The sequence below is a fragment of the Scomber scombrus genome, chromosome 7 (assembly GCF_963691925.1).
Source record: "Scomber scombrus chromosome 7, fScoSco1.1, whole genome shotgun sequence".
Classification (NCBI taxonomy): domain Eukaryota; kingdom Metazoa; phylum Chordata; class Actinopteri; order Scombriformes; family Scombridae; genus Scomber; species Scomber scombrus.
Window position 1 is genome coordinate 19,106,038 of NC_084976.1, and position 8,759 is coordinate 19,114,796.

An 8,759-nucleotide genomic window follows, 5' to 3' on the forward strand; every position below is an offset into this window, starting at 1 on the left:
AGATGTTGTTCTGGGTTCTTTTGTGACCTCCTGGATGAGTCGTCGATGCGCTCTTAGAGTAATTTTGGTAGGCCAGCCACTCCTGGGAAGGTTCGCCACTGTTCCATGTTTTCTCCATTTGTGGATAATGGCTCTCACAGTGGTTCGCTGGAGTCCCAAAGCCTTAGAAATGGCTTTGTAACCCTTTCCAGACTGATAAATGTCAATTACTTTGTTTCTCATCTGTTCTTGGATTTCTTTAGATCGCGGCATGATGTGTGGCTTTTTGAGATCTTTTAGCCTACTTCATGTTGTCAGACTCTATTTAAGTGATTTCTTGATTGTACAGGTCTGGAAGTAATCAGGCCTGGGTGTGGCTAGTGAAATTGAACTCAGCTTTCCAAAAAATGTGGTTAATCACAGTTAATTCATGATTTGACAAGGGGGGGCAATTACTTTTTTCACATAGGGCTAGGTTGATTTGGATAGTTTTTTCCCTTAATAAATGAAATCATCATTTAAAAACTGCATTTTGTTTTTACTTGGGTTGTCTTTGTCTGATATTAGACAGCACTGTATGCATGCAATCTGGGGTTAACCACTGGTGCCAGGAGAGCGGCATTGTCTATTCTGCAAGAAGCTTCTGCATCACGCTGATATTGTCCATTGTCCATGATATTGTCCATCAGACTGAAATGGATTCTTCAGAGCTCGAAGACATTAAACTATAAGTTGGTGGTGCCTTGTACACGTTGCCAAGAAATAATTCGAATTTTGAAATATGAATAGGTATCAGGCAAAAAACTCTCTTCTCTCATCGCACATTTCATGAGGCACTTAGAGAGAGAAGAGTCAGGTGATCTTGAGGATCAGGGTAGGACAGAGCTACTGATCCTGATAGATAAAACTGTCGAGTTGCAACAGGTTGCACAAGGACAGGTAGCCACAGATGCAAAACAGACCGATTTGGTTGTAACAGCAGGTCGGTCTGCCTTCAGAATGAAAGTGGTTGCAAAAAGAAACAGACATTAATTAGCATTAATGTTATCACTACAGGAGAAACCAGACCAGTGAAGAAGAGTGGTTTTCCCTATCCTTGAGTAAGAAAGTGTTACAGCTAGGGCTGCAACAACGAATCGATAAAAATCGATTATTAAAAGTGTTGGCAACGAATTTCATTATCGATTCGTTGTGTCGCACGATTACTGCATTACTCGCCAAGTCGCGGAGTAGTTCAGACGCAGTGTAGGAGCAGTTCACACTACATACAACTAGAAAGTGTGTGCTGCATCCTGCCAAGGTCGGCACGAAGCACGCGTGCGCACAAAAAACGATCGGTTTTCTTTCGCTTTTGCGCGTTGTATCAATGATATAATGTCACCGTGTGGATCATTAACCTTGTTGCAGTGTACTCCCTGGTTATAGTTAGTGAACTATCAGCTTCTACCTGCTGAGATCACAGAGTCAGCAGTAGGAGATGAGGAGAGCAGCAGGGGAATCTAGCGCACATAGTTTGTATGGTAGCCTAATGATGGAAAAAGTAAAACTGGTAACTACAAAAATAAACCACAATTTATACTGTAAATATATAGTTTCACAGACAAATTGTTGTATTTTTTTTGGGTTGCGTGTGAAATCATTAAGAATAATATAAAACCAGTCTGTACACCAGCAAGATGAACTGGTTTTGACTTTATTCTTGGTTGACACTTCTGGAGGGTAATACTGTATATGTATGTAATATTTATAAGTGTGCTCTATTTGTGTGACATAGGTTTTTTTATTACCAATTTGTTATAGTTTGCGATAAATAATATAACTGAACCGCCACTGAATGTTGAAACAAATCCTGTTAACAGTTTTATAATTTTCATTTTTCTTTATTATTTATCTTTTATTTATTGTTTCAACAGCTCAGGTCGATTGAACAACAGAAGATACCTATTTTTGTGTAGCATACATGTGTATGTTTTTTTGTTAAAGCTATCAGACATGAACATTTGGTTGTTTTGTTTAAATTATTATTTATAATTGAATATTACTTTAACAACTCAGGGTTGCTCCAAGTCATCCCCACAGCAGATTAAATTTGTGTCATCTGCAAATAAAATTATTTTTAGCTTTTGTGGGGCACAAAACAAAATATTTCCAACATTAAATGTCAATCAACTAAGTGGTAGAAAAGTTAAACTGAGATCTCATCGCTGTTGTATAGCGAGATTAACAAACAATAATCTGTGGCCAGTGGTAAATCAGTATGTTAGGATGCAGAGTACATTCAAGTGTCAAGAGGCCGCTCAGCTGCGGGTACCTGGACTCACGGTGGCTGTGATGAGGAGGCGTCCATCTCACTGTTGTCCGGCTCCCGGGATGAAGCAGCCGTGTCGCGGTTCCGTAAGGCAGGTGGAGGCTGGAAGGTGTTTTTAAGAAAGTCCTCGGCATCGCGTGGCATCCCGAAGTTGATGGTGCGCCCATTGTAGATGATCTTTAGCTGGGCCAGGTAAAGCAGAAATTGCTGAAGCCCAAGCGACGTCATCTTCTTATGAACCGGGGCGAACTCCCTTCTCCTGTCCGTCGTTTCTCTGCTGTAGTCCGGGAAGAACAGCAGGGGATGTCCGTCGTGCTTAACCGGCTGAACTCCTTTCAAGAAGGCCTGACGGTCGGAGTAGTCCAGCAGCTTGAAAATCAGAGAACGAGGACAGTTGGCATCTGTTTCGGAGTAAACTCTGCTATAAAGTCGGTGGGCTCTCTCTATGCGGATGTCCCGGTTTCCCAGTGAAGGTATCCATTTGGGCAGATTGGCGCTCAGGAAGCCAATGGTGTCCGACCATTCCTCACCTTCCTCACATCATGACCACGGGCCCTGGACACAAACTCGCCTGTGCCCCTGCCTACACACGCAAAGGCGCTCTTTCAATTACGCACATAACAACACCGGGCAACTCGCAACCACACAAAATTACTGTCATTTTAGGTCTGTTTTGTTTGGCACCTGCCATGTACAGGAAAATATACATATTATGGGAGAAAAAGCAAGCTCAAATAGCCAGCCCTTGCAGTATTATGGAGTAAAACACACCTTAATTGAAATTTAACCACCTAAAACAAATCGTGAAATAAAGGCAACATGAATGAACATCAGTAAAGAGCCACAACTACGACTACACAAAACCACAGTGAAACTCACCTAAACCACCGGCTTTTTCCTGGCCTTCTTCAAAGAAAAGTCCTTGATAAGGTCATCAAAGTCCAACTCTTGGTCCAGTTCGGCCTCTATGGCCATGAGTGACAAACTGTTAAGGCGTGTCTGGGTAATTTTTGTCCGAAGTTCATTTTTTATCCTGGCCATTTTAGAAAATGACCGTTCTTCCTCGCAGTTTGTGACAGGAAGCGTCAGATACAGTCTTACGGCAATGTACACATTAGTTCAAGTATTGTTTTAAGACATTTCGATGGAGGCACATTCTGTCCGTCTGAGGTCATATTTGTACGTAAACACAGCTAAGGCTTCCTTTTCAAAGTCTGTGAAAAGACCTCTCTGTGCTGATACAAAATCACGCAGAGATATAAGAAGGAGCACAGCTGTCATGAGCTCTATGTCCGCTTTTTGGAGCTGTAAACTTGTCAGTTGGAATCGAGTCAGAATGGTATTCCAGAAATTAGCCATGAATGCAGTTTCCGTTTTTTTTTTAATTTCCCAGCGACTGTGTTGGCCTCACTTCGGGTGTCTCTTCTCAGTTTCATCTTCAGCTATGCTCTAATGTCTCCCTTATTTTAACGTAGTTTTGCCAAAGAGCTTTAGTCGAGTCAGCTCGGCAGCTCCACCAAGTGTTTGACAGTGATTTTAATGTTAAGTTTATATGAATATCAGAGTTCTGAAAAACTCGCTCCCAACTGTGAGCGGAGGCAGCGCAGAATGTGTACAAGGATTGCAGTGAATCAAAATACTGTCCCACTTCTATACTGCTTGCCTCTATGCTGTTTACACCCACTAAATTTAGAGAATGGGCAGCACAAGGCACATAGTGGATTAATGGGTTTATTTGCTTCAAATATCCCTGTAGTCCATTGTACCGGCCCGACATGTTGCTGGCATTATCGAATGATTGGCCTCTACAATTAGATAAGTCCAGCCCAAGATTCTCCACCATGGCAGTCACACAATCTGCCAGACTTTGGCCTGTATGGCTCTGAATTGGCTCAAATGCCAGGAAATGCTCCACTATGTTGCCTTGCTTGCTAACAAATCTGAAGATAAATGTTAACTGATCAACATGAGAGAGGTCGGGAGTGGAATCTACAATGAAAGAGAAATATTTTGCATCACGGAGCTCTTCTGCAATTACTTGCCTGGTTTTTTCTCCCATCATGTCAATGAACTCCTCACATATTGTTGACGACAGATATGAGACGCTCCCTCTGCCCTTCTGGCCATATGTTTTAATATGCTCTGCCAGAAATGGGTCAAATTGGGATATTAACTCTAATATCCCCAAATAGTTATGTGGCGATCCAAGGAGCTCGTCATTCCCTCTGAATGCCAGTCCTCTTTCTCCTAAAAACTTGATCACTGCCACTACACGTTGGAGAACATCCCTCCAATATTCCCTCGCATCCGAAGTTTGCTTTCTCAGGATTGAGTCGATTGCGAACTTGTAGTGTGTCAAATTTAGCCATGTTACTCTGAATAATTTTGTGTGATGACTCGAGGCCCTTGGCTAGTTCACTCACAGTATCTTTGGTGTCTTTTATTTGTCGCGTTAGTTCAGCTAACTGCGGAATGAGCAGTCCCTCCAGAAAAATGCGATTATGCGATCACATAATTCAATGCATAATCAGCCAAAGTCCGCATATTTATGCGGGTGCCGCATATTTTCAAAGATGCCGCACTTTCGCCGCATAAATAATCATAATCCCGGCATTTTCGTTGCAAAAAAGTCACATATATCTTTGCAGAAAGTTGAAAAATGTTGCTGTTGAGAGCAGCCATTTTCCCCGTTGCCATGGGAACGTTATGAAGTGACGTAATTACGTGAATGTTATCGAAAAGCCCCAAACCCTGTGATGAATCAGTCTAATTTGCCAACAAAAATAAGTGCTGGTGTATTACATGACAGTGGGGGCAAATTATTTTGCACTGTGTTGGACCACAGGTTTTCATTTTCACACTGGACTGTTGCAGTTTCATTCAGGAGTTGATGCAACTTTACAGTTGTAAGATTGCACTTTTTTGTTACCAGTGGGTTAAATCATACTAGTTTCAAAAACCTTACAGTTGTAAGTATATTAGGGTGCACTCACACTAGGCAATCGTACCGTGCCCACGTTTGCCCCCTAAAGTCCGGATTATTTGGCTAGTGTGAGTGCAAGGTACACTTCCCTGGCACGGTACGCTTGGAAGAGGTGTCCTTTAAACACGGTACACTTGGCACATGCGCACTAGGGATTAATATTTTTCCCGAAAATAAGACATTTTAAATCCTGGGAAAAGAAGCCAATTTTACAGGGAATCCCGGGTAATTGACGATTATTAAAAGGCAACATTAGCTGAACCCTGGTCATTTCAAGCAACACTAAATGCAACACGGAGACATTATGCATATGGGTTCCCAATCCGACCATTTTTTGTGTATTATTTTATCATTATTAAGGCAAAAGAACTCAATTTATGTCCATCGACATTATAATGAATAGGCTTTAGGCTTAATATTAGTTAGTCCAGCGTGCTGCGTGGACTTAATTACATCGGCTGCACGGCTGCTACCACAATTATGAAATGCTAAGTTTATTGTCTGTGACTCTGTGACCCTCATAAAAGTAATATTTTACAAATCTGCATTATATAAACTAACGAAATTCGTTAAAGTAAGTAATTCGGTGACTTCTAAGTCACTAAAGTCTTACTTACTTTTACTGGCGTAAAGAGTTGAATCAGTACGTCTGCTTTACTAGTCTTTTTTATACACGTATCTAGTACTGCATACTACACAGGCATGACTCAGAAGAACAAGCTTGCACTTTTTAATCATAGTGCATTGTGTTAATTGATAGGCTGTGTTGTATTTTACCGGAGCACAGCACGCGAACACACACCTGTGCATGTTTTATGAGAGTAAATTGTCTATATGTTTTTGCGCAACATATGTGTCGGCGGCAAACGTGCTTGAGTACACTTGGGTTTGAGGTAATGTGAGTGCGGGCCAGCGGGGGACAGGGGAGGGGGGACATCCGTGCTTCAGCACAGTACAGAACAACTGGCCCTAGTGTGAGTGCGCCCTTAGTAGTATGTAAATTTATGTTACAGTAAGAGATTGCACTTTGTGCATTGGAAGCACTTATTTTAACAGAAGATGTCTGTTTTGTATAGCTACCTCTGTAAAACAGGAAGCACACATTTTATTTTTCAATATTTTATTTATTCATTTTTACAGAAGTTGTAGCATATTCCTTTTGTAAAGCTACATAACTTGTTTGACTTATCAATGTTTTTTAAGTTTGAGCCATGTGTTTATTAAGGTCTGGAATAAAACAAGATGAAAACTTAAATATTCCCAGCACTTTCTGTGATGTAGTATGCTTGCTTATCATAGGAAGTAATTAGAAATGACTCTTTACATTAAGGTAGTAGCCTAGTGAGAACAGGGGAATCCCTTTTTTTTCTCTTTTTCATCAAACTGCTGTTTTTGCAATTTCCCTCAATTTTTGCAATTTCATCGCATAAAATTGCATAAATATCCGGCATATTCAATCGCATTTTTTAAGAAAACGTACAGCATAATCAAGGATTTTTGCCTGCAACAATCACAAAAAAACTCATTTTCAACTCACTTCACTGCTGACTGAATGAACGCGCTGAGCTCACTCTGCTGTGCTAACAACGAGGAGCTAATAGCGTTAACAATGGCGTCGTCCAGATCCTCTTTCGGCATCGTAACCATGGGTTTTTTCTTCAATGGTGACAGGCTGTCACCCTCCCGTTTACACCCGAGTTTTCCTTGAAACATTGTGCACTGATGACTTAGAAATAAATGGTAAAGATGGTTTTAGGGGTTGTTGAGAGCGAGCTGTTGCGCTACACGTGCATCGCATTTGCGCTACACGTGCATCGCAGTTGAGCGCCACCCGGAAGTCCCTGATTTTATTTCTGATTTCATTGCATTTATATTGTTGTGTCCTTTTTGCTCTTCTAATCATTGTTTATGTGTATTGTAAGGTGAACTTGAGTGCCCTGAAAGGCACCTTAAATAAAATGTATTATTATTATTATTATTATGCTGACAGTCTGTAAATATTGAGGAAATGATGGGACTGAAGAGTTGTCATCAGATTGTGTGGCAGTGACAACCCAAGCTGTTGAGACTTATGACTCCAGCTCACTATGAGTCTGTCTCTCTCCAATGTACAGCAGTGAGTAAGATGCACAGACCATTATTGGTTGCTGAGATCTGACAAGCACATCAAGATGACAAGAACATTGGTCCAGTAATGCAGTGTAAGCTGAGGGACAACAAGCCATCAGGACATGAAATTAATGCCTTCAGTAAGCAAAGCACGTGTTCACCGTGTGGATGGGAAAGACTTCATATTGATGAAGATTGCACTCTCTGCAAGAAGACTTCAAACAAAACATTGCTTGTATTACAAGAGAGGTATAAGACCACTGTATTGACAGAGTTGCCTGGTGAGATGGGTTATCAATCGAACAAAATAATGGAACATCACTGATCAGAAATAGTTTCTTTTGGCCTTGCATTCAAAAATAAATTGAACATTTTGTGGCAAGGAGTAGCCTGGAACAAAAGGCACCAAAAACGGGCACCTCTTAACAGTATCATCACCGTGCAGCCATTTGAAATTGTTTCAATACATTTTTCCCACTTCGACAAATGTAGAGACAGATATGAGCGTATATTGGTAATCATTGATCACTTCACTTGTTTTGCACAGGATTATGCCACCACCTCCAAGTCTGGCAAACAGTCCTGCAAGGAAATGGGCAGGTCGAGGGCTTAATACTTATCTGTCACATTTGATTTTACCTGTTTAAGGAAAAGTGTGAAATGACAATATACTTACCTGTTTACTTACCTGTAAAAGAAAAGTGGAAGACGAAAATTAAATTGGAAAGTAGATCTTGAGATGGAAATACAATTCATGTTATTATTGGACAATTTAATATAGAAAGAAGTTTGGCACCTATGTAAATACTTCTGAAAATAATACATTCTCAATGAGGCTGCCAGAGAGGAAGTATTGTGTCTGAGCATCTTTATTGATGTCTCCCTTTTTTAGGGTGTAACATTTACAGTACAGTGCAGCTGACTGGATGCGGCTCTGGAGAGCGTCCCGTCTTCCCTCCACCATACTATTTGTGGGGTCTGACGGGCGTACTGGGAATAGCAGGATGATTCAGCGCTACAGGGTCAGGATCTATGATAATGTACCATGGGGAACATTTCCATATAATGAACACAGTACATCTTCTTTAGAGGCCCTCTTGAGGAACACAGATGAGGACACACAGATAAAGAGAAACGAAAGAAAGGCAGATCAAGGGAGATTTCAAGAATGAGAGAGGGAGAATAAAAGAGGAGGACAGAGAGAAAGGAGAGTGAGTGGAGGAGACAGTAATAATGAGAAAGAAAATTTAATGGGAGAGACAAAGAAGTAGAAGAGAAAGAGGTAATGTTAATGCAGTGGAGCTGGCAGTGTGTGCTCCCTCTGCAGCACTTGTGAACAGGACTGTCTGTGTTGAGCACTTGCTCTTTCATATCAGCCTC

General features: G+C 41.1%; 1 protein-coding gene across 1 annotated transcript in view; it reads left to right on the top strand.

The window, feature by feature from the left end:
* foxj2 (forkhead box J2) overlaps positions 1-8,759 on the top strand; it is a 321,604-nt gene that overhangs the window by 87,250 nt on the left and 225,595 nt on the right. The gene's annotated exons all lie outside the window — the stretch shown is intronic.